The 26784-nt window shown below is 43.0% G+C and overlaps 1 protein-coding gene across 1 annotated transcript in view; it reads right to left on the bottom strand.

Annotated features, from left to right (window-relative positions):
- LOC109919517 (potassium voltage-gated channel subfamily S member 2-like) overlaps nt 1-11592 on the bottom strand; it is a 30871-nt gene extending 19279 nt beyond the window's left edge. The window contains exon 1 of the mRNA XM_048608405.1: nt 11482-11592. The gene's annotated coding sequence lies outside the window, so the exon portion shown is untranslated. The remainder of the gene's footprint in view (nt 1-11481) is intronic.
- Between the last annotated feature and the right edge of the window lie 15192 nt (nt 11593-26784).

Below are 26784 nucleotides of genomic sequence, written 5' to 3'. Positions count from 1 at the left end.
AATTTGCGCTGATAAATTTGGTCATCATCTCACTTCCTATTAAGAGATCTTCCTGAGAGTAGATTGGTTGTTAAACTTCCCACATTACAAGGGCAATAAAACCACAAAAGATTCTGATCTCAGAGATAGCTCCTCCCACCTCACTGACCAATCCCCACCACTCCCTACCTGCACTCACCTATCACCATCCCACTTACCTTCCCCAGCCCCACCCCTCCTCTCTCTACATATTTCAGAGCGCCCTTCCCCCTCCCCCATTTCTGAAGAAGGGTCCTGACCCGAAATGTCAGCTTTCCTGCTCCTCTGATGCTGCCTGGCCTGCTGTGTTCCTCTAGCTCCACACTGTGTTATCAAAGATTCTGATCTACTTCATTGGCTGTAAAGTGCTCCTAAGGTTGTGAAATATGCTTTTTCTTAACAGTGGGACAGATTAGAAGATGGACATTCAGCTCATTATGCCCATACTGCCTCCTTAAAAGATATGTCCAGTTTGTCCACACTCTTGCTCGATAACATAGAACATAGAACATCACAGCGCAGTACAGGCCCTTCGGCCCTCGATGTTGCGCCGACCTGTGAAACCAATCTGAAGCCCATCTAACCTAAACTATTCCATTATCATCCATATGTTTATCCAATGACCATTTAAATGCCCTTAAAGTGGGCGAGTCTACTATTTTTGCAGGCAGGGCATTCCACGCCCTTACTACTCTCTGAGTAAAGAACCTACCTCTGACATCTGTCTTATATCTATCACCCCTCAATTTAAAGCTATGTCCCCTCGTGCGAGCCATCACCATCCGAGGAAAAAGGCTCCCACTGTCCACCCTATCTAATCCTCTGATCATCTTGTATGTCTCTATCAAGTCACCTCTTAACCTTCTCTCTAACGAAAACAGCCTCAAAACCCTCAGCCTTTCCTCATAAGACCTTCCCTCCATACCAGGCAACATCCTGGTAAATCTCCTCTGCACCCTTTCCAATGCTTTCACATCCTTCCTATAATGCAGTGACCAGAACTGTACGCAATACTCCAAGTGCGGCCGCACCAGAGTTTGGTACAGCTGCAACGTGACCTCATGGCTCCGAAACTCAATCCCTCTACCAATAAAACCTAACATACTGTACGCCTTCTTAACAACGCTATCAACCTGGGTGGCAACTTTCAGTGATCTATGCACATGGACACTGAGATCTTTCTGCTCATCCACACTACCAAGAATCTTACCATTAGCCCAGTAATCTGTCTTCCTGTTATTCCTTCCAAAGTGAATCACCTCACACTTTTCCGCATTAAACTCCATTTGCCACCTCTCAGCCCAGCTCTGCAGCTTATCTATGTCCCTCTGTAACCTGCAACATCCTTCCGCACTATCCACAACTCCACCGACTTTGGTGTCATCCGCAAATTTACTAACCCATCCTTCTACGCCCTCATCCAGGTCATTTATAAAAATGACAAACAGCAGTGGCCCCAAAACAGATCCTTGAGGTACACCACTAGTAACTGAACTCCAGGATGAACATTTCCCATCAACCGCCACCCTCTGTCTTCTTACAGCTCGCCAATTTCTGATCCAAACCGCTAAATCACCCTCAATCCCATGCCTCCGTATTTTCTGCAATAGCCTACCATGGGGAACCTTATCAAACGCTTTACTGAAATCCAAATACACCACATCAACCGCTTTACCCTCATCCACCTGTTTGGTCACCTTCTCGAAGAACTCAATAAGGTTTGTGAGGCACGACCTACCCTTCACAAAACCGTGTTGACTATCCCTAATCAAATTATTCCTTTCTGGATGATTATAAATCCTATCTCTTATAATCCTTTCCAACACTTTACCCACAACCGAAGTAAGGCTCACTGGTCTATAATTACCAGGGTTGTCTCTACTCCCCTTCTTGAACAAGGGGACAACATTTGCTAGTCTCCAGTCTTCTGGCACTATTCCTGAAGACAATGACGACATAAAGATCAAAGCCAAAGGCTCTGCAATCTCCTCTCTAGCTTCCCAGAGAATCCTAGGATAAATCCCATCCGGCCCAGGGGACTTATCTATTTTCACACCTTCCAGAATTGCTAACACCTCCTCCTTATGAACCTCAATCCCGTCTAGTCTCATAGACTGTATCTCAGTATTCTCCTCAACTACATTGTCATAACATGAAAAGTTACCCCATGAAGAATGTGCACATTTACCCATTGAGTTAAAGCTACTAAAAATTGTACTTTGACTACACTTTCAGGCAGTGTGTGTTGGTCACAGCAACTGAGGCAATGGACTAATGGTATTAGTGCTGGCCCATTAATCCAGAGACCCAAGTAATGGAACCTGGGTTCAAGTCCTACCATGGCAGATGTCGGAATTTGAATTCAATGAAGATCTGGAAATAAGACTCAATTGGTGACTACAAAACCATTGCCGATTGTCAGGGGGAAACCCCATCTGGTTCACTAATGCTCTTTAGTGAAGGAAATCTGCCATCCTCACCTGGTCTGGCCTACATGTGACTCCTGACCCACAGCAATTTGGTAATTCATAATTTTTGAACATTTCCATCAGTTGAGCCTTCTCTGGTCTAAGGAGAATTATCCAATACAAATAAATACAAGACTATTTTTATTATTGTAGGTAGCACCTTTGCAATAGGTACAAAAGGATGGTCAACAAGAGAGATGTCAGTTCATGTTTCTTGTCACTTGCTTGGGCAATACAAAACAGCAGATCCAGGAAACCACTTCAAGTGGAATATATGTCAGTAGGCATTCAGGCCTGAAGGTGTTCTGCCAATCTAAAAGGTTCAGACCAGTGTTAAAGCTACAATGCCAATATCAGTGCGTCAGTGAGCAGGGAACAGGAATATGGGCCCCTTCCCCCCACCCTATACTTCATCCCCACCCGAGTATAGAGAGGCTACTTTGGATTACATAGAATTTTAAACAAATTGACCATAACAAAACAGGCCATTCGACCCAGCTATTTCTTGTCCTTCAGCTCCTTCTGTTCCTTTCTCCCTTATGTGCATATTGAGCTTTCCTGTACAAATTTTCACCTCAACCATTTAATGTGGCATTTTCACCACTCTCTGGGCAAAGACATTTTTCCAGGATTCCTTCTTGGATCAATTAGTGACTATCCTACTTTTATAACCTTTTGTTTTCAGTCCCAAAAGTGAAAACTGTTTCTCTACATCCACTCATAGAATTACAGAAGCATACATTACAGAAGAGGCCCTTTGGCCCACTGAGTCTGCACCAACTAAAAGCTACTGTAACGTTAAATCTGCTCCTGCCTTCCAACATTTGACCCATATCTTGAATGTTATGACATTTCAAGTCCATCAAAGCCTTTCACAATTAACAGGCTGGGGCTATTTTCCCTGGAGAGTCGGAGGCTGACGGGTGACCTTATAGAGGTTTATAAAATCATGAGGGGCATGGATAGGGTGAATAGCCAAGGTCTTTTTCCCAGGGTAAGAGAGTCTAAAACTAGACAGCACAGGTGTAAGGTCAGAGGGGAAAGATATAAAAGGGACCTCAGGAGCAACTTTTCACAGAAGATGGTGCGTTATGGAATGAGCTGTCAGAGGAAGTGGAGGAGGCTGGTACAATTACAACATTTAAAAGGCATTTGGGTAGGTACATGAATAGGAAGGGTTTAGAGAGATATGCACCAAATGCTGGCAAATGGGACTAGATCAGTTTAGGATATCTGGTCAGCATGGATGAGTTGGACTGAAGGGTCTGTTTCCATGTATCAATTAGTCATCTCTTTTCCAGAGAAATCTTTCCTAATAGTTCTAAACCTCTGAGCTTTGTTATCATCCCTGTTAATCTATGCACAATAATAGAAGATAATTACAGAATATGAAGGCTATTTAATGCATTTTAGTGCGGCAACTGGAACTGCTATGAAAGTAATTTAATGAAGATACTTTATTCCTCTTATCCCCTCAGTTCTGATTACAGTCAAGATATCCTTAGAGGAGGACGATTAGGAGGATTGAGATGTTCAAAATCATGGAGGGTTTTGCTAAGAGTAAACAAGGAGAGAGTGCTTCTGTTGTCAGAAATCTCAGCCACGTGAGGATGCAGATTTAGGCTGATTGGAGAAAGAAACAGAGACAACATAGGGAAACAGCAGAGACAACAAGGTGCAGAGCTGGATGAACACAGCAGGCCAAGCAGCATCATAGGAGCAAAAAGGCTGATGTTTCGGGCCTAGACCCTTTTTTTTTCTAACGCAGTCGTTATGATCTGGAACATGCTGCTTGAAAAGGTAGAGGCTTCAGATTCAATAGTTACCTTTCAAAACAAAGCAGGTATCTGGTTTAGTTTCAGAATGTGGTCGGTGTGGACTGGTTGGACTGAAGAGTCCATTTCCATGCTGTACGAATCTATGACTCTATCTGGGCACGAGGGGCTAACATTTGCGGTATAGGAGGAAAGCACAGGGATATGGGACTTTTGGATGGTTTTGTCAAAGAGATGACACAGGTATGATGGGAGGAATGGCTTCCTTCTGTTCTGTGTTATTCCATTAGCAGTCATCCAATTTCCAGCAGTCCAACATATGATCTTCCCTAATTCACAATATTGCAACAACTCGCACTATTGTATGTTTCTGATCAAACAAAACATAGGCACTAACATTCATTATAGCCTTTTGGTCTTATTGAGATACCTGGCAAGACCTCACCTCTTAAGACATTACCAAATTGAAGATACATACGGAAAATTATGCAACTCAAAAGGAGGTCAATTTGACTGATCACAGCTGCACTGGTTCTATGAAGGAGCCAGCAATTGATATCACTTATTCCTATTCAAACAACATTATTCCTGTTCAAGAATTTATCAAATTTCCTTTAGAAAGTTACTGTTGAATCTGCTTTTACCATTCTTTAGGCAGTGCTTTCCAAATCACAACAACTCACTGTGTTAATAACTTCTCTCCATCTCTCCTCTTGCCAATTATTTTAAATTTACATCCTCTGTTTACTCACCACCCTGCCATTGGAAGCAACTTCTTCCCAGTTAGCCCCTAACAATTGGTTAAATCAATTAGGTTGCATCAAAACTTATTGAATGCCAATATCAGTGTTTTACTTCATTTGTAAGTTACAATATTGTGACTTGTTATAAATCACAGAAGCACGGAAGTGTTACAAAACAGAAGGAGGCCATTTAGCCCATCATGTTTACACTGGGTCTCCAAATAAGTGTCTCTTTTAGTGGATTAGCCATGGGAAATGCAGGGTTACAGGGATAGGGTACGGGGTTGTGTGAGTGGGATGTTCGGGTTGGTGTGGACTCGATGTGCCGAATGGCCTGCTTCCACAATACAGGGATTCTATGATAGTGCCATTTTCCTATTTTCTCCCCATAATCCTGCACTTTCTTGTTTATCAAATAACTGTCTAACTCTTTTCTTAAAGTCTTGATTGCACCTGCCTCAATCATAACTCTTTGGCAGCACTTCTTAAACATAGCCGCTTGCCATATGAAAATGTTATTCCTTGTGTTACTTTTGCAAAATCTTTTATCAATTACCTTAAATCTATGCCCTGTCATACTACCTATTTTTCATGAGTGGGAACATTTTTTCCAGATCTACTTTGCTGATGCACCTCATGATTTGGAATACCTCCATCGGATCTCCCCTCAGCCTTCTCTTCTCAAGGAAAACAGTCCTAACTTCTCCAATCTTATTTCATAACTCATCCCTGCCATAGCTCCATTGCAAGGGGTGGCAATGGTCTAGTGACTTTATCACTAGAATATTAATCCAGCGACCCAGGTAACACTCTAGGGACCCCAAATCTGGTTCGATTCCCACCAGGCAGAAGTCAATACAAAATCTGGAATTCAGCGTCTAATGATGACCTTGGAACCATTACCAACGGCCAGAAAACACCATCTGGTTCACTGATACCCTTTAGGAAAATAACCTTACCTGGTTGGTCCCCATATGAATCCAGACCCACGGCAATATGATTGCCCCTTAATTGCCCCTTGGGCAAGAAATGCTGGCTTAACCAGTGACACCCATGCTCACATCCCACGAATGAATAAAAAAAAAATTCTCATCAACCCATTCTGCTTTCGGTCCAATGACTTCATATCCTTCTTCAGGTGTCACCCAGAACTGTACACACTACTCCAGCTGAGGCTGAACAGAATATGAATATGTTGCTTCATTAAAAGGTTCAACGTAATCCCTTTGCTGTTGTACTCTATGCATTATTAGTTAAAACTAGGATATTCTATGATTTATTAACTGCTCTCTCAACCTGTCCCATTGGCTTTAATGGCTATTTTTAGATTCACTCGTGGGACATGGTCATTGCCAAGCCAGCATTTATTGCCCATCCCATAAGACATTAGATATAGGAGCAGATTTAGACCATTCAGCCCATCAATTCTGCTCCACCATTCAATCATGGCTGGTATGTTTCTCAAGCCCATTCTCCCGTCTTCTCCCAGTAATCCTCGAACACCTTATCAATCAAGAACCTATCTATGTCTGACTTAAATACACTCAATGACTTAGTCTCCACAGCCTTCTGTGACAATGAGTTTCACAGATTCACCACCTCTAACTGAAGAAATTTCTACTCATCTCAGTCCTAAAGGATTGTCCCTTCATTCTGAGGCTGTACCCTTGGGTTCTAGTCTCTCCCACTAGTGGAAACGTCTTCTCCAATGTCCACTCTATCCAGGCTTCTCAGTACTTTGTAAGTTTCAATCAGACCTTGCTTCATCCTTCTAAACTCCAGAGTCTTCACCCACTCCTCATTCAACAAGCACTTTATCCCCAGGATTGTAAACCTCCTCCGGACCCCCTCCAATGCCAGCATATCCTTCCCTAGACATGGGACCCAAAACTATTCACAATATCCCAAATGCAGTCTGACCAGAGCCTTATACAACCTGCTCTTGTACATCTCTGCTCTTGTATTCCAGCTCTCTTGAAATTAACATTAACATTGCATTTGCCTTCCTGGCTGCTAACTGAACCTGCATGTTAAGCTTAAGAGAATCCTGAACTTGGACTCTCAAGTCCCTTTGTGCTTCAGATTTCTCCACTTAGAAAGAAGTCTATGCCTCTGTTTCTTCTTAAAAAAGTGCATAACCTCACACTTTCCCACATTGTTTTCCATCCCTTGTTAACATATGCATCAAATCCCTCTCTCCCTCCATATCCTTTAGAGTTGTAGCCTTTATTTCAGATTGTCTCTCCATATTCTTACAACTAAAATAAATTATCTCACATTTCTTTGCACTGAATGTCACCCTATCCACCCACTCCACCATCTTGTCCATGTCCCTTCTGAAGTCCTACACTACTCTCCTCACAGTTGACAATATTTCCAAGTTTTGTATCATCCCTAAATGTTGAAATTGTGTCCTGTACACCTAGGCTTACATCATTAATATATATTAGGAAAAGCAACACTGACCCCTGAGGAATTCCACTACAAACCTTCCTCCAGCCTGAAGATCATCCATTAACCACTACATTTTATTTCCTAATACTCAGTCAATGTCACATTCATGGTGCTTTTGTCCCTTTTATTCATGTCCTCTAACTTTACTATCAAGTCTGATGTGCAGTACTATATCAAATGCCTTCTGAAAATCCATCTACACATCAAAAATATTGTCCTCACCACCGTTTTGTACCTTTTCAAGAAACTCCAGCAGGTTAGATTGACATGATTTTGCCTGAGGAAATCTACAATGGCTTTCTTTAATTAACCCATGTTAGTCCATGAGCCTATTAATTTTGTCCCAAATTATTGCTTCCAGAAGTTTCTCCGCCAGTGATGGTGATCTGACTGGCCTGTAATTGCTGGGCTTCACTTCAGACTCTTCTTTGAACAAAAGTATGATGTTTGTAAGTCTCCCTATCTGCCACCACCCTGAATCTAAGGAAGACTGAAACATTTTGGTAGTTTTTTCACAATTTCCACTCTCACTTCCCTAAGTATTCTTTGATGTATCTTACTGGTTCTGGTTCCTCATCTTTAAGTACAGACAGCATATCCTATACTTCTTTCTTATCAATTGTAACCCTTCTAGTGTCTGAGTTTCCTCCTCTTTCACTGTGACCAAAGCAGAAATTTAGCGAAGAAGTAGATTTTATTAAACTGGAGAGGATTCAGAAGAGATTTGCCAGGACGTTGCTGGGAATGGATGGTTTGAGTTATAAAGAAAGGCTGGATAGGCTGGGACTTTTTACAATGGAGCATAGGAGGTTGAGAGGTACTCTTATAGAAATTTATAAAATTGAGATGGTTGTAAATAAGGTTAATGGTAGATGTCTTTTCCCTAGGATGGAGGAATTTCAAGACTGGGGGATACATTTTTAAGGTGAGAGGAGAGACATTTAAAAAAGACATGAGGGACAATTTTTTTTTACACAGAGGGTGGTTTGCATGTGGAATGAACTTCCTGAGGAAGTCGTGGATGTGGGCACAATTACAGTGTTTAAAAGACATTTGGATAAGAACATGAATAGGAAAGATTTGGAGGGGTATGGGCCAGAAGTAGGTGAGACTAGTTTAGTTTGGGATCATGTTCGGCATGGACAGGTTGGATTGAAAGGTTTGTTTCTGTGCTATATGACTGTATGACTCTATTAATTTAGTACCTTAGCTATGCCCCCTCTTCCAAGTGAAGGTTTCCTTTTTGGTCATGAATCAGCCATACTCCTCCTTTTACAACCATTTTATTATTTATATCATAATAGATTTTGGTATTCCCTTTAACGTTAGCTGCTAGTCTTTTCTCATAATCCCTCCACGCTTCTTTTATTTGCTTTCTCTCCTCCGTGGTGTCATGCATTAATGAAGGTTTATGTTGTACTGCTGCGAATCAGGTGAATATACTCAAGTGGAGACCATTCAGCCCATCATGTCTGTGAACCACTTCAGAACAGCAATCCCTGCCCCTGCTCTTTCCTCATAGCCCTGTAAGTTTTATCTTTTCATTGCTGTTACCTTAATTCATTTTGAATGTTAACTACTGAATCTGCTGCCTCCACCTTCCACAGCACATTCAGATTGTAACAACTCAATGTTTAAAACAAAATCACAGGAGAGGGCATTGGAGCCAGAAAGACATTTCACGGTTTTGGTTGTTTTGGAATCAAATAAACGAAACATAGCAACAAATGGTCAGACTATGGTAGAGACATCAGTTGGATCTGTTATGTTCTCATCCAATGTTCAGACATAAATCCAGCAAGACCTGATCAGCAATGGTAATTCTCGCTGATGCTTTTTTTCACCCACAGACTGCAAAGAGTCTGGATTTGCAAATATGAAGCATGGAGAATCACTGCGGTTCACTCTTTATTGACAACCATCAGAGGGACTGAATCATTATCTATATATCACTTTAAAAGCTTAAACGAGTAATGGCTGCTTGTCATAATCCCAACCAATAGAATATTGCTGCTAATTAGTGGTGGCCAATTATATTGTTTATAGGATTGATGGGAAGAAACTTTTGGGACAATAGCATGATTGAACTGATTTAGCACCAGAGCTGATATGATTAGTTGGTTGGATTATTTATTCATTGTTTTCAGTTGTGTAAATCTTAGCTCACGCTTTTGGCGCAGTTGTTTTTGTTTAGCAAAATAAATACCTAAAGCCATTCTCAACATTCAAACAGTAGTAGCCAGAAAAATAAGAAGCTTCAATCGATTGTCATTATTTTGGCTGCTGTCTCCCATTCCTATTGTTTCCCTCACAACCACACACAATGCTCCAGTTGCTACTCACCCACCCCCTCCCAGTTTGCCAGGGTCAAACTCAAAAGATCAAGTGATTGACTGAAGGGGGTAAAAGATGGAAAGGGAAAAGAGGACAGGAGATGGAAGAAGGGGAAGTGGAAAGAGTGGAGAAGGGGCTAAAGAGGGGAGGGGAAGAGAAGGTGGGGAAGCGAGAGAACGAAGGAAGGAGGAAGAAGGGAAAGGGAGGGAGGGGAAAAGGGAGGACGAAGAGAGGAAAGGAAGGGAGGAGGAAAGGAGAAAGGAAAGAGAGGGGGAAGAGGGACAGGTAGGACAAGAGGGGTAGGGAGAAGGGGGAGAGAGAGGGCAGTGGAATAGGGAGAGATGTGGTAAAAGGTGGGTGAAGGAGGGTGGGAAAAAGAACATGAGAGGAAGGGTGGGGGAATGATGGAAAGGGTGAAAGAGAAATGAAGTGGAAGAAAGTAAAAGGGGAAAGGGAGAAAGGGGGAAGAGGATTGCAAGGGGAGGCCCCTCCCATCAGATTATTCAGTCAGATCTGGTGAATGAATGCAGCTGTGCTTGGAAATGCAGAAATGTAATCCTCACAGTCTGAAAGCAATCCTCCCTGCAGTTGAGATCCCACAAAGACAGGGACTGAGATCCCAAAAAGTTAGTGAAATAATTTCACAGTATGCTGTTACCAAATCACTCTTTAGTTACACGTGGAGAGTCCTTGACACTGACCCAGCTTCTTCAGAACCAGGTCCCAGAGTGAACAGAACCTCTGACACTCCTGTTTATATCTGTCAGCCAGGGCTCCCTGATTGGAGCAGATTAACAGCCCCAATCAGGGAACTCATATTCTATGAAGTCCACCTGGCTGACCTTGTTACACTCAGTGCAGATAGGGACTGAGATCTCCTGCATTAATTCACTTCAAAGCTAATATGAAATCTTTCCCCAATTTACACCTCTAACCTGTCAGCTCAGAAACTTCCAATCTTTTTTTCCCCCCTTACTACCCATCAAGGCCTCCAAATCGTGAACTTTCCAAATTAAATGGAGAGAATGTTGGAATTGTGCAGGTTGGATAGGAGGGGGGAGTAAGTGCGGTGGGGAGTAGTTTATATTCACATGCTGTTATCTCAATACTCAGTTTCCCCCACCCCTTCCCCTTATCCCTGATCCCGCCCCAGTCTAGGTCACAGTACGGTGTTATTCTCATAGAAATGAAGGACGTCTGCCAATGGAAACGGTCTCTTCTGACCCGAGTTTAAGTGAGACACTCTCAAGTCACTCCCAGTTTATGTAAATCCTACTAACTCCTTACCCCGGGAGCATTCTCCCTCAACTTTGGCACTACCTCTCCCACTCTCTCTCTATTATCCCCTCGACCTTTCCCACGTTCCCGTTTGTTCTAAGATCCTCCTCCGATCCTGTTCCGTTTGTTCTTTTCGGTGTGTGGTTGGGAAAGGACAGTGAAAAGTCTCGCACTCGCCGTTTGCCAGAGCGGAAACAAGGTGTTTTGGAAACGAAAGACGAGGAAATGGAAGCAAAGTTAAGATTAAACCGCTTCCAAGAAAACAAAAGTTCTTTTTTAAACAATAAAAGGATCGTAAAATTTCCCCTTGTGACTAGCAATCACGAGCGCAATGCATGTAAAAATGAACAAAGTCACAATGTGTAAGATATTGTCAATTCAAATGCAAGGAGAAAGTTTATATTTTCTTACCGTTAACAGACGCTGATTATCAGTCTCGCTTTTTTTCTCTCCGAATTAACCGAATATGCTGCTCAACATTTGCAAAGAATGTGAAGGTCTTTCTCTCCCTTGGGCTTTCTGGTACCGTGCAACCTTCCCCGTGTCCCTCAGGAATGTTTACTCCTGGTTTTATTTCCTTTATCCTATACCCGTCCCGCGCGCTCCCGGCTGCATTGTAACGATCCAATTGCAAGAAGTTTCTCTTTGGTCGTAGGGAACAGCGAATGTTGATCTTCACGCTGGAAATCTCTCTGTTCTGTTTATTTCTCCCTCTCTGTCAGCAGGTTGAGGATTTCCCTTTTATGTTACGTTTAATCCTGGTTTGAGGAATTTCCTTGCCGAGGTTAGACTCTTTCCCAGTCCTGATTTCCAGCCTCTAGGCTGGGCTGTGTTTGTGTGTGTGTGTAATTCCTGAGTCTCAGGTCCAGATCATAGCTCCCACTGTCTGTCCGATGGCACAGCCGCCGCAGCTGCTGGAGTTAGGATCTCACTTGTGGCTGGGGCACTGGGAATCTTCACTCCCAGGAGTTGGACATCTGGGAATTTCCCATAAGTCATCGCGACCACAGGACCACACAATCAGAGATATCTAAAACAAAAGGCCCGGATCAAAATATAGAAACCTCAGATTCAGCTCTAATCTTTACTGCTCGCCTTTACACACGAGTATACAATAACTTATAGGTTGCACCTTAAATATCATACCCAGATTTTGTCCAAAATAGATAAAGCATGAACCCATACATATATAAATTTAAATCTGTGCATAATGAAACCATGTATATTCAAATACATACAGAATGAATGTTTTCAAATCCACGTGTAATAAGTTCGCATATACTGAAAACAACATATATTTAAACCAAATGTACTTGAAACCAAATGAAATGGAAGTATTTATTCCAAATCTATATATTGTATGCACAATTGAATATATTCAAATCTTTATATATTTTATCATACATATTCAAAACGATTTATATTCAAATCCACACATTAAATGATCTATATATATTTAAATCCATACATATTAAATTGATTTATATTCAAATCCATATTTATTGAATCCATATATATTCAAACCTATGCACATTCAAATCATTCATATTGAATCCATATATAATTTAGATCTATATATGTAGACTACATATGTATTTAAATCCCATTCTACAACATATCCATACATGTTCAAGTCCACATATATAATCAAAACTACATATTTAAATTTATGTTTACAGATGAATGTATGTTATTATAGTAATTACCTGGTTTATTATTATGTCTATATTGAATACATCTACAGATCATTGAAACAACTGCCGGTTGGGTCAAACCGATTTGGAGTGGAAGTGCAGATTCCACGAGCTATATGAATGCAGTAGATTTCTGACTAAGCTCTAAACCCAGGGCAGTCCTTGCAGTGACAATAGACTTTTATCTGGCGCACAGGCAGAGGTGGAGAGGTGGCTGGCACTGGAACAGGAATAGCTCCCATTGATCCTTTGGAGAGGGGAGGGAGCGACCGGCTTCCTTTGGACAGAGAGTCCGAGAGAAGGGCTCCTGTGGCGCAGTGGTGGTGTCCCTACTTCTGAGCCTGGAGGTCTGAGTTCAAGTCCCGCCTGTTGCAGAGATGTGTAATAACATCTCTGAACAGGTTGGTTAGGGAACATCAGAGGCTTAGATAAAGCCAGCAACAGAGCAGAAACTCTCCTCCCTACTCTGCGCCGCATTTAGACAAATTAATCCGCCGTAGTTTAGACGGAACAAGCGAAATTCCAGAAACTTGTAAAGATTGCGAGGAATTCAAGTGAATTCATCTCTCTCTGTCTCACACACACATACAAAGGTGACAGTCTGGGGGTGGGGGGTGTCAGAGAGAGGGCGGGGTGGAATCAGAGAGAAAGAAGTTGAAATTCTCACCTCATCCCAGGAAATTCGGGTTGCTTATGGATCCGGGTTGGATGGGAGAGCGGGTGGCGTGCGGGGAAAGTTTATTCAACAGACGGGGCAGGGGTCGGTAACTAACAGCGGGTTTAACAATCTGCCTCAGATGCCAACGGGATCAGGAGCAAACTGATGGAAGGCGACAGGGAATCTCCCAGAGTGGCGCTCAGCTGTTTAAATAGCGCTGCAGAAAAGATCAGGAGGAACCGTGACTGTTGGATTGAGGCTATACACGGTTAATTCACTGAGCTCCTGGGTCGGGTCACTGAGCGGGACAGGGGTTTGAAGAGGGCTACATTGTGCAGGATAATCTCATCCCCCCCCCCCCAAAAAAAAAACTGGAACTCCTGAAATCTGCCTTGATTCCCAGATAGCACCCGCAGCTAAGTAGCTACCTCCCCATCCTCATCAGTTCAATGGAAGTGGAAAAGCAAGTCTCGCTCAATCTGATTCGATTCGTATCTCGGGTTTTATTTTAATTGTGGTTTCTTATGTATCAATCACTTAACAGAAATAGAGAGAGAGAGATAGAGAAAGGCAGAGGTAAAGAGAGACAGAGAATGATGCAGGTACATAGAGACAGGGGAAAAAAACAGAGACAGAAAGAAAGACAGAAATAGGGAGAGGGGCAGAGCGGTAGAGATACATAGAGACAGAGAGAAATACACACAGAAACAGAAATAGAGAAGAAGACAAAGAGAATTAAAGACACGAGAGGCAGAGGTGCACAGAGACAGACAGAAATACACACACACAGAAATAGACAAAGACAGAATTAGAGACAGAGGCAGAGGTACATAGAAACGGAGACAAATATAGTAGAAATAAAGAGACAGAAATAGAGACAGAGGTACATAGAGGCAGGAACATATACAAAGACAGGAATAAAGACAGAAATAGAGGCAGAGACGCATAGAAACAGAGAAACAAATACAGAGACAATTCAGAGGAGTAGAGACAGAGACAAAGAGACAGAAATAGGGAGAGAAAGGGACGGGGGAGAGAGAGACGGGAGCAGAGCAGGTAAGAAGAGACAGAAATGCGGAGACACAGAAAGACAGAGGGAGAGGGGCACAGGGGCACACAGGCAGCGTAAGATAGCTGGAGGGTGAGTGAGAGAGAGATGGCGAGTAATAGAGGGAGACCCGCACACAGAGAGACACACAGCTACAGACAGATGGTGCATTTACTGCAGGAGTGAGCTACAGAAAAATCCATTTAAAGGGATCATCAACAAAATCACTTCTGCTAATGAAAGACAGAACAGAATAAGATGTTTGTCATCCATCACCCTGTATTTCTCCTCCTGCGAAGCTGTGTGAAGGTGAGGGCGTTTTCCTTCTGTCCTTCTCCCCATTCCCTTTATCTTTGTTCTCTCGCTCTTTTTTTTTGTTCTGTTCTTTGGGGCTTGGGGAGTCTCTCTCCTGACGTCACATGGAATGTTGCGCTGGTCACGTGGCGGCGGGGAATCCCCGGCAGGGAAACCCCCCCACACCCCCCTTCCCTCTCTGTGTGTATCCAGGCTGCAACTACTACGCCCTCAACTCTCTCTGTTTCTGCGATGGAACACCAACTCAAGGCATCATTCCCCAGCTGATAGGCTCAATTTAATGTCAGTATGCCAAGCGCGCTTCTAACACGAAATGGGAATGTGGCAGGACCTACTGATCTGTAAAGTCGTTTTAGCAGAATTATATTTTATTCATAAATATCTATAAATAGGTATCGAAGGTCCAAAACAATTCCGTGCAGACTTTGCTGAAAAGACAGTGGAATTTTGACATTCCCCATAACAGCTTCAATCCAGTTGCAACAAAAAGGCATTTTCTAATCATGAAAAGAAACCATTTACACCCCAACAAAAAAAACCCCTCCCGCCCCCCCCCCCCCCCCCCATCCAGGACATCTGGGAACTTAATAAACCTTCGTCATATTTGGCAGAAGGACCTCAGACTGCGGCCTTTTCCCACCAGTAATGGTGCTGTTCACACACCCATACTGACACCCAGCAGGTCTGTGTGTGTTTGTGTTTGCAGGAAGTCACGATTTCTCATTCGTTTTAAAGATGTTTTAAAGCATTCCCACACACAGTGACCCAGAGAGGACAGGCAGCTCAGTCAGAGGCGTGTGAGTCACAGAGACTCAGGACGTAGAAACAGGAGTAGGCCATTCAGCCCTTCCAGCCTGTTCCACTATTCGATGAGATATTGGCTGATCTGTGTCCTCACTCCATATATATGCTTTTGGCCCATATTCTTTAATACTTCTGCTTCTCAAGAATGTATCTATCTCAGATTTACAACGAACAACTGATCTAACATCCACTGCCATTTGTGGATTAGAGTTTCAACTCTCTTTGTGGGTCAAAGTGTTTCCCAACATCTCTCCTGAATGGTATGGGTCTAATTCTCAAACTATGCTCCCTAGTTCTGGCATAGTCAACCAGTGGAAATAGGTTGTCTTTATTTACCCTGTTAATATCATGAAGACTTTGATCAGGCCATCCCTTAACCTTCAAAGGTTCTAAATTCGAGAGATGCAATCAGGGACTCAAGTCTGATGTTCCAGTGCCAGGTTTGGGAAGGTGCTGAGCAAATGATGGAATGAAGACAGAGAACCCTTTATGGGTCGATGAACTTTCAAACAGTGTTTTAATGTTAATTCTGTTGCTCTGTACATAGATGTTGTTGGGTTTGCTGAGCATTGCCAAAGTTTTAAATCTCCAGCCTCAGCAACATGTTGCTGTGGTACTAAGTGGGTGCTGTGAGGGGGAGTTTAAACCCCTTCCCTTTTGTGGGAGGGAGGAGTTGGTACTTTATTCAAAGGAATAGGGGCATTACCCCAGATGCCCTGACCAATACTTACCCTCAAATCACAGAATGAGGGACATTTTCACAGAGCCATTCGCACGATGAGCATCATGGTGTATAACCATTCTCTCTGCACATTGTTACTGTTTGAGTGATTACCTGGCAGTCTCCTGAATATTTCAATTGAACCTGCCTCCACCAGACTTCCAGTGAAGCCTCAAACTACTCGTTATGTGAAAAGGTTTTCTCTCAGTACTGTACTGGAGTGTCAACCTTGATTATTCTGCTTATATCTTGCAGTGAATCCATCTTACCAGAAGGTGACAGTGCTACCAGCTGAATAGGTCATGGCTTGGTTTATTGAGTTTTACATAAAATGCAGAAAATTACATAATTATATTTATATAGTGCCAGATGATTCCAAGAGTTTAGCAATCAATGGGGAGACAGCAGCATGGTGTAATCTACCTGTCCAGATATGCTATGAACAATTCTGAGGAAAGTAAACTTCAACTCAGGACCTTCTGGCTCAGAGGTAGGGACACTACAACTGTGCCAGAAGTACCCTATTGTCCTTTCTATGCTGAGTCTATTATCAGTGGTAGAGGATTGGCCACTCTAGATCTTGACAAGAAAAGGGACTTACCTTACATTACAATGTGTAATTTATTGCACCCTTGATGATTGGTACAATTAACAATAACTAGTGATAATGTCACTGGCTTAGTGATCTTGAGGCCCAGGCTAATGCTCTGGGAACCTGAGCATCTGGTGGAATTGGAATTAAACTAATAAATCCAGAATAAACAATGAAGGTGACCATGAAACTATCATTGATTGTTACAAAAGTCCATTTGGTTCACTAATGTCCTTTTGGGAAGGGAATCTGACATCCTAACCTGGTCCGACGTACATGTGACTCAGCCCAACCTCAATGTGGCTGACTCTTAACTGCTCTCTGAAGTGGTGAAGACAATTGGGGATGGGCAACACAGCCTGGCCTTGCTAGCAATGCCCACAACCCACGAAAGATTGAGAAAATGGGTTGCATCTGATTCTCATTATGTAGATAGACACAGCAACTCAGAAACATCAAAGAGTGACTAGCAAATTGTTTTTTGTTGCTGGGGTTTGAGTGAACACTGGAAAGGGCACTATGGAATCCCTTCTGCCCATATGAGCTGTGTTTGCAGTCACAACCAAAAAATAACATCTCCAACAGAGCTGCATTCCCTCAATACAACACTAACGCATTAGCTTTGCTTATGTTTATGGGTATTGTAATTTAACACAAAATCTTAGTGAAAGGAATTACCATGGAAGTTTGTGCAATGGACTCAAAGGGCTGGATTCTTTGGAATTATGAATGGTGAGAATGGACATGAAAGGGCTTTGTACATTGGAACGCTCTACAATAGAGTGAATGGATAAATCATTTTTTTGGGCTGTGGATATCAATGGCAAGGCCAGCATTTGTTGCCTATTTATAATTGCTCTTGAACTGTTGGCTTGCTTGGCCAGTTTAGATTTATTTTCCCTCTCATTTGTCCTACCACCATGCAAACCCCTGAGATCTTCTGGAACCCAAAGTCAATGTGTTCACATGCCAATCAGCATGTACGGACGCTTCAAGCTTAAAGGGAACATTGGTTAAGAGACAACCACATTGTGTGGGTCTGGAGTCACATGAAGGCCAGACCAGGTAAAGTTGATAAATTTTCTACCCTAAAAGTGGTGAATGAGACATTTTTTTAGAGCAGCTGATGGTAGCTGACATAGCTGTTATCACTGAGACTAACTTCCAATTCCAGATACATTAATTCCACAAAATGCCAGGGTGAGTTTGAACCCAACCCCCCAGAGCTTTAGTCTAAGCTTCTGGATTGCTATTTCAGTGGCACCACTATCTCTCATTGCACATGGGAATGCCAGGTCACGGGACTGAGCCTGGTGCATTGGGATTGTGTGGAGTCAAAGTAGATGGAAAGCCATCTTCTGCTTTAGAATTCTATGCACAATGGGAACGAATGTAATGAAATTTGTACTCTATTGCAATTCCGTCTTTTTGGGGCACCTGCATTTTTGTGGAGTTAAATGGTTAAAAGCTGCAGACTGATGGGAAATAGATACACCAGAATGGATCATTTCATTTCAATTTCCTTTGAATGTGCATCAGCGGCACACAAATGATTCTATTTCATCTCAGTTCCAATTGATCTATTTTAGTATTAATAGCTCATTGTTATCTTCCATATGTAATCACTTGCAATTTCTCTGTGCCTGCAGTTATCTGGGCAACATACAATGGAAAGAACAGTCATACAGTCATAGAGTTTTTACAGCATGGAAAGAGGCCCTTTGACCCATGGTGTCTGCACCAAACTTACATCTATTCTAATCTCATTTCCAGCACTTGGCCCATAGCCTTGCACGCTATGACATTTCATCTAAATAATCTTGAAATGAAAACCAAAGTGGACAATATAGGTAATGATCCCACGACATGTTGCTTTAGGAAGAAAGATTTCTTTTGTAATAATGGAATTTTAACATCTCTGAAACGACTCTCAGATACATGCAGGAGCAAATTACTAAAGATGCCGGAGTCTGTACTGAAAACAAAAAATGCTGGAAAAAACAGTGGGTCAGTCAGCATCTGTGGAGAGAGAGCAAGATAATGTTTTGAGTCTAGATGACTCTTCACCAGAGCCTTCCTGAGATAAATGTATGTCCTTCTGTAAGGAATTGATGTCAAGGATTTTTTCAAGTTTGATGTGAATTATATCATTTACTTTGAAAGACAAGAGATTATGTTAAAAACAATCTTATTCCAAACTTCATAAAACAAGATGATGGATATACATGAGGAAGACACTTATTCCTTTTAGTCTGGGCTGTGCAGAAAGTACAGGTGTGCCCTCAGTGCAGTTCAGTGAGATTGCAATGAGTCAAATTTCAAGGGATCTGTGCATAGATTTGTATTAAGTGGAGCTTCCAGCTAACCAATGAGTCCCTTATGTACCTGCTCTTTCTACGAATGCCAAAAGAATCCCAAATGAGAACACAATAAAGCAGAAAATACATGAAAAACGTTGTTCTCAATCTGTTCACACCTTTTAATGGCCTGCCCTTGTCCATAACAGACAGAAAACAATGCTGGAAGTTAGCTCTGGAAAAGGTCAGTAATCTTTTTTCCTGCTTGGTGTGGTTGAATTTAAATATTACCAGCTTCCATGGAGAGATTTGAACCCTTGGCCTCAGAGCATAGCCGAGGTCGCCAGATCACAGGCAACAATGACATTACCACTTGCCCCATTAAGGATGGGACAATGAATAGTGACCTAGCCATTGATGCTTGCATCGCAGGAAATAATTTTGTAAAAAAAACAAGCAGCAAATAAAAGGACTCAGGACAGAGAAGAGCTGCAGGAGTGACAGCTGAAGATTGTGTTTAATTTTTAATGTTTTATATTTTGATCACTTCCACAAAAAGGGACTTTATGTTACTTTTCTCAGTTCTAACAAAGCATCTTAACCCAAAAAGTGAATCCATCATTCTTCTATTTATACCTTGGCCTCACATACTCTATTAAGTGATGGTGCGGTTGCAAAGTTGCTATAAAAAATGTATTAAAAATGGTGCTTCTAGTGCATTCCCAAAGAGACTGCAGTCAGTTCAGATCAGCGTAATGCAAGTTCTTGCAATTCCTCTGGAGACTGCCCAGCTACAGTTCATGTGGTTGCTAGCATTCAATTAAGAGCATTGTTCCACTGGGGTGTTTTACTGTCCTGTAAATGTTGTTATCGCCTGGTACAATGCTCCCATTCTTCTATGAAGGTAATTCCCATATCAGAAGGAAAGACTTGCACTTATATTGAACTTTTCACAATATCTACAGTGCTTTACAACCAATCAGGTACTTTCATTATGTAGTAACTATTGAAATTTAGGAAACAGCTGTCAATTTGTGCACAGTAAGATCCAACAAACATTGTGTTAATGATCTGTTTTTTGTGATGGTGATTGTGGGATGCATATTGGCTTAGGCGGCATTCATTGCTCCCCTGCTTTTCTTTGAATAGTCCAGTGGAATCTTTTACAATGCACTCGACAGAAGCTCAATTTGACATCTCATCTGAAAGACCTCACCTTCAACAATGCAGTATGGTACTGAAGTGTCAGCCTGCATTTCTGTGGGGTTGCATTTTCATTCTGGGGATGGGATCTTGATGTGCACAATAGCTTTGAGGTTTAATTTCACGTGGCATGTTCCAGATATATATGTGAACATATGAATTAAGCACAGAAGTTGGCCATTTGGCCCTTCGCGCCTGCTCTGCCATTTAATAAGACTATGGCTGAGCTGATCATTCCACATTCCTGCCTACAGTTTGTAGTGATTGCAATGAGGTCAGCCAGGTGGACCTCATAGAATACAAGTTCCCTGACTAGGGCTGTTAATCTGGTAAACAGATATAAACAGGAGGGTTTGACATCCTGTTGTCTCTGAGATACCTGGATCAGTGTCAAAGACTCTCCACGTGTAAATAAAGGATGACCTGGTGATGGGATATTGGTCTCTGTAGAACCATTTCAGTAGATTTGAGAGTGAGGTTAATGATGTGATGATGCAAAACGCCTACTAGCTGAAGCCCAACTGGACTTCAAACAAGCACCACAACTGGCTTTATTATTGGCAAGAGGAGAATATGAGTTGCAGGTTAAGCCGATGGAAGTGGACTCTCTCACCAGTCCGGCTGAGCTTGGGAAACACCACTTGAGGGAAGGCAATTGAATAGCCTCACTCAGGACATGTCCTGAACAGAGGGACTCTGGGTCAGCCCAGAGCAATACCCCAAAACAAAGCCAAGCCAATTTTCTTCAGGATCTGAGCCGGCAAGCCATTGTAGTTGCTGCCAGCATGCAGACTCGAGACACCAAAAGAGTCCCACTGGACCTAAATAGAGTAAGAGATCTCATAGGCTGGCATCCAGAACAGTGCACGCCCTGGAAAGTCCACCCACATCTGGTTTGGAACAGTTACATCACTTAGCAACATCCAAATCAGAACCAATCAAATTAAATGGTCACCTGGTTCTAATGGAGGTCAATACTGACACAGCTGTTTCAGTGATCTCAGATCCAGTCTTTTAACAAAATTCACTCAGGACTCCAACCCTCAAGTTTGTGCAAGATCTTGGCTAGACTGAGAACCTACACCGGGGAATCTTTACAGATTAAGGGTACAACTTCAGTTCTGGTCTCCAATGAGAAGCAGCTAGTTCAGTTAGAACTGATTGTAATGAAAGGCTTGGGCCCAAGCTTGATGGGACAAAATTGATTGAGGAAAATTCACCTCGACTGGCTCAACAGGGAAGACTAATAAAGAACACTTAAATAACTTGGACATGGTCCTTAGATGTTTCTCCCAGTTGGACATACGCCTTAGAAGGGACAAAGAGTGTTCCAGGCACCCCAAGTGGCTGACAGAGTTGACAAGAATGGGTTATATGCATTGGAAAATCAAGTGAGGGTGATCCAAAGCTTCTCTAGCTCCCATGTCAGTACTGGAGCTTAGATCTTTCCTTGGGCTGGTGAACTATTATGGAAAGTTCATACCTAACCTGGTCTCCATCCTGGCACCTTTGCATCAACTCTTAAAAAAGAGTCAGCCTTGGAAATGATCACGTAGCCAAGCCATAGCTTTCAGGGAAATGAAGAAACAGCTATCATTCTCTAAGGTGTCAGCACACTATGATCCCAAGCAAGATCTGCATTGACATGCAATGCCGCACCATATGGTATGAGGGTAGTATTCGCCTATAGGTGGTCCAATGGAGAGGAACGCCCATTAACGTATGCATCCAGGTCTTTGACTAACATAAAGTGTGAACAGTCCCAAATAGAGAAGGAAGGTTTGGTGATCATATTTGGAGTAAGGAAGTCCCACCAACACCTTTACTGATGTAAATTTGTAATAATAACAGACCTTAAGCCCCTGCCAGGTCTACTTAAAGAGGACAAGGCAGTGCCACCTCATTGCTTCAGGCCAAATTCAGCAGCGGGCTCTAATATTAAGTGCGTATAATTACAAGTTGGAACACCGTTCAAAAGGTCAAGTAGCAAATGTGGATAGCAAATACACCACCAGTGATACCACCACTGGAAGAGTCCATGATGGTTTTAAATTTTCAGGAAACCCTTCCAGTCACAGCTGACAATATCTGACTTTGGACGCAGAAAGATCTGGTCCTGGCAAAACTGAAATAGCTGGTGGTGATGGGGGCAACCAAAGGGCCATCACAACCAGAATTGAAACCTTTTTGGGACCTGCAGAGACTGGGTCACCTAGAGAATGGCATATTATTATGGGGAGCAAGAGTGACTGTCCCGAGCAGAGGTAACATCTGAAACTCCACCAGGGTCATCCAGGGGTTTCCAAAATGAAGATATTGGTGAGACGTTATGTCCGTAGCCAGGATTGGATGCAGGCATAGCTGTGTTGGTGGGGCAGCGCCCAGAGTGCCAATAAGTACAAAAATTACCGCCAGCGGCTCTCCCACATTTGTGGCAATTTTTTTTTTCTTTATTCGTTCAGGGGATGAGGGCGTTACTGGCTAGCCCAGCATTTACTGCCCATCCGTAATTACCCAGCGGGCAGTTATGAGTCAACCACATTGCTGCAGGTCTGGAGTCACATGTAGGCCAGACCAGGTAAGGATGGCAGTTTCCTTCCCCTAAAGGAAATGGCCCGGTAAGCCCTGGACTTGGTTACATGTCATCTATGCAGGTCATTTCATGGGCTCAATGGTCTTAGTCATTGTGGACGGACACTCAAAGTGGCTGGACATGCATAGAGTTCATTTGTCAAACATGGGGAGATGATAGAAAAATCTGCGTGCATCTTTTGTGGTACTTGGACTGCCAGAAGTGTTGGTCACAGATAACGGGCCATCATTTACCAGCAGGGAATTCGAGTATTTCCTAAAGTTGAATGGTATTCATCATATAAGGACAGCTCCATACCATCCTTCATCCAATGGTCTGGCAGGAAGAGCAGTCCAAACTTTGAAGGCAGGCTTTAAGAAACAGTCTACAGTTTCACTAGATACCAAACTGACCCAGTTCCTATTTGATTATAGGCCCACCCCTCATGCAACTACAGGAATAGCTCCAGCACAGATGCTAATGGGGAGAGGACTCCACATCAGGTTAAACCTGATCTTCTCATGATCTGGCAGGAGGAGGGAGAGTCAATGCTGGATGGCAGAATCATTACGTGACAGAGACAGTTTACTTCAGGGGACAAAGTTTGGTATAGGAACCACGGGGGAATGGCCCTGCATGGGTAAGAGGCATGGTTGAAGCGAGGTCAGGTCCAGATACATTTGGGTAGGTGCAACGGTCCTAAACAAGCACATGGACCATGTGAAAGCTGCAAACTTGCAAATGATGCAGGAGCAAAAGGTGACCAGCTCCTGGACAGCTTTTCTAACAGTCCTGAAACCTGTAGGTTCTCCCTCTCCGTCAAATGTTGAAGATACCTTGGAATCTGAGACGGACATGGCAGATACCGCTGCCTCGATGCCTTTGCTGCCTGAAGAGGAGAATGCATTTTTTCTGAGACGCTCCAGGAGCATGAGCTGAGCTACTCTGCATTACACACCATCTGTATCAGAGGCAGCATTGGAGGAACCTGACCCTGTGCTAAAACGCCCCAGGAGGAGCTACAAAAAAAAAGAACAGGCCTATGTCCTTGGACTCAGAGGGGGAGGGATGTACTGATTATAACAAGGTCAGCCAGGTGGACATCATAGAATATCAGCTTCCTGATTGGGTCTGTTAAACTGGTCCAATCAGGGAGCCCTGGCTGACAGATAAGAGGAGTGTCAGACATCCAGTTCACTCTGAGGGAGTTGGATTAGTGTCAAGATCTCTCCACATGCAAATGAAAAGTGACTTGGTGATGGGATACCGGCCTCTGTGGAGTTATTTCACAGTTGATAACCTTTCACCCCCCTGTATTTATCCATAATATCTCCACTTCCACCTTGAAAATATACAAGGTCTCCGCTTTTGAGGAAGAGATTTTCAAAATCTCATGACTCCATGAGAAAAAGCTTGGCCTCATCTTTGTCTTAAATAGACAACCCCTTATTTTCAAACAGCGAAGCAATCTCAGAATATGAGGACTAAGAGAAGGAAGGATTTCTTTACTCAGTGGGTGGTGAACCTTTGGAACTCTCTGCTCCAGAGGGCTGTGGGAATGCAATCATTGAGTATATTCAAGACAGCCCTCTTGAGCATTTCTCACTGTCAATGACATCAAGGGAAACGAGGATAGCACGGGAAAATGGGGTAGATGTAGATGATCAGCATGAAGCATACTTTACCAGTATAAATAAAAGGCTGTGGAGAAGGCCAAGCATTAGTTAGGGATAGGTACAAGGCTGGAGAGCCAGTGGAGTATTCTCAAACACTCTCAGATCGACCGAGGAGGGAGCTACTGACCTGAAGATGGTCAGAGAGAGAGAGAGAGGGATGTGACCTGGTCACTGTTGCCTAGCTGTGATCCTGGAGGGTATCACTATGAAGATGGCCAGGGCCACAACTGTGGCCTGGTGATGACAACGGCTGTTGGAGAGTCCCGTATATGATCTATCGCACCTACACTCCTCCCTGTCTGGACTTGGGATAGTCACGTTGACATAGACCCAGTCCAGACTGATGTGGGCTGTCTGTACACCATGAGGAAATCGCAGTTCATTTGGGAGCTATGATCACTACCCCTAGAAGGATAAGGGTAGCAGATACATTGGGGTATCACCACTACCTGCAAGTTCCACTCAAAGAGATACACCAACTCCCTCCTTACCAGCTCTATGGGTGTAAGTACACCCCTATGGACTGCAGCAGCTCGAGAATGGAGCTGAATACCACCATCTCAAGGGCAGTTGGGGATGGGTATTAGATGGTGGCCCACCCGGTGAGGTCCCATATACATTAAATTGATGTAAATTGCCTCAATGTCAGTGCAGGACCCAGGCTCTCGGAGAATGGCTCGGGATGGGGATTGTGGTGTGCCATCGACATGACAGATGTTGGTACAAAATTGCCAAATCCAGACCTTGACTTTCTTTAATGATTTAGCCTTATGTCTTCAGAGTTGAACTTGAACCCATCAGGTTCTGACTTTAGGCAAAACAGCTACCAATTGAGCCAGAGCTGACACTGAGAATGTTGGCGATTTGATGTATTTTAACATACAAGGGGCATCCGAATTATGAATATCTGACTTACAAACAGCCCAGTTACAAACATCTGACTTACGGACTCTCATACTTACGAATGTAATCTCATACAGGGATATAATTTTAAATATCCAAAATATGAACATTTCCTGTACTTACAAACAGCTCCTTTACATGATCCTGCTTTGTGTTTCGACTTGCGAAATAATTCACTTGCGAAGAGCCTCCAGAATGGAACCTATTCACAACCTGAGGACTGCTAGTACTTAACTGAGGGCAGATTGGCCTTTAGTTTGCCATCCCATCTGAAAGATGGCACTCCTGACAGTGCTGCAGTCCTGCAGCATTGCACTGAAAATGTTAGCTCAGATTACACGCTCAAATCTCTGAAGTGGGCTTTCTACCTTCCGTCTGAGATGAGAGTGCCACTCACTGAGCCAGGGCTGGTAAAGGCTGCCTAACCTTTTTTCGTTTGAAGAAGCACCGAAGAGCAAACTGGTGATCTCTTGCTAGTGGCGGGGGTTATTTCTCTCTGTTGCCAGGCCTTGGCAGGTGTTGAAGCCCTGCTATAAATGAGCTTCATAACTCACAGCAGAAAGATCATCACTCACTGCTGCTGTGAGAGATCCTTAGATTAACTGCGACAATTTAATGGTTTTGATACAGAGCCAAAGTAAGGAGGAAGCCTCCTTCACACCTGCCTATCAGCATAATCTTAGGAAGAATGACAATTGAAACTGATGACAAAACATTGAAACCCCATGATAGATATAAGTTGTCAAAGAAATTTGAGCTGGGATTTAAATATTCCGGATCTTTTTCTTGAGGATGTATGTTGAATGTATTTTGGTTTTCACCTGAGGCTAGCAACTCCTCTTCAACCCTCTCTCCTACTCAAATAGTAAGAAAGATTAAGTACTTGTTCCCAGGAAGCTGCCTACACTGTTCCTGTAATCTGTAGAAAGGTGTTTGAATGTGGGTCCTGAGTACTGTTTCCCATTCAGCCAGTGTCATGTTCTACACATCATTACAATGCTGCTTTAAGAATGCCTTGGAGATTTGCCCCCTGCCTGGCTGTTGGATCAGAGCTTTGATTAATTACACAAGCAGAGAGTGGGCTCAAGTCAATTTCAGTGAAGGTAAATGATCTGCATTTCTTGTGTGCTTCAAATCCCTCTATACCTAGATGCTCTGTACCTCTGTGACCTTGTTTAATGACATAAGCTTCTAGAAACTAGTCGTTGCACTGTCTCTTAGCCCTTTTTTA

This window comes from Rhincodon typus, chromosome 19 (genome assembly GCF_021869965.1).
Source record: "Rhincodon typus isolate 14 chromosome 19, sRhiTyp1.1, whole genome shotgun sequence".
NCBI lineage: Eukaryota > Metazoa > Chordata > Chondrichthyes > Orectolobiformes > Rhincodontidae > Rhincodon > Rhincodon typus.
This window is presented reverse-complemented; position numbering and strand designations above follow the sequence as displayed.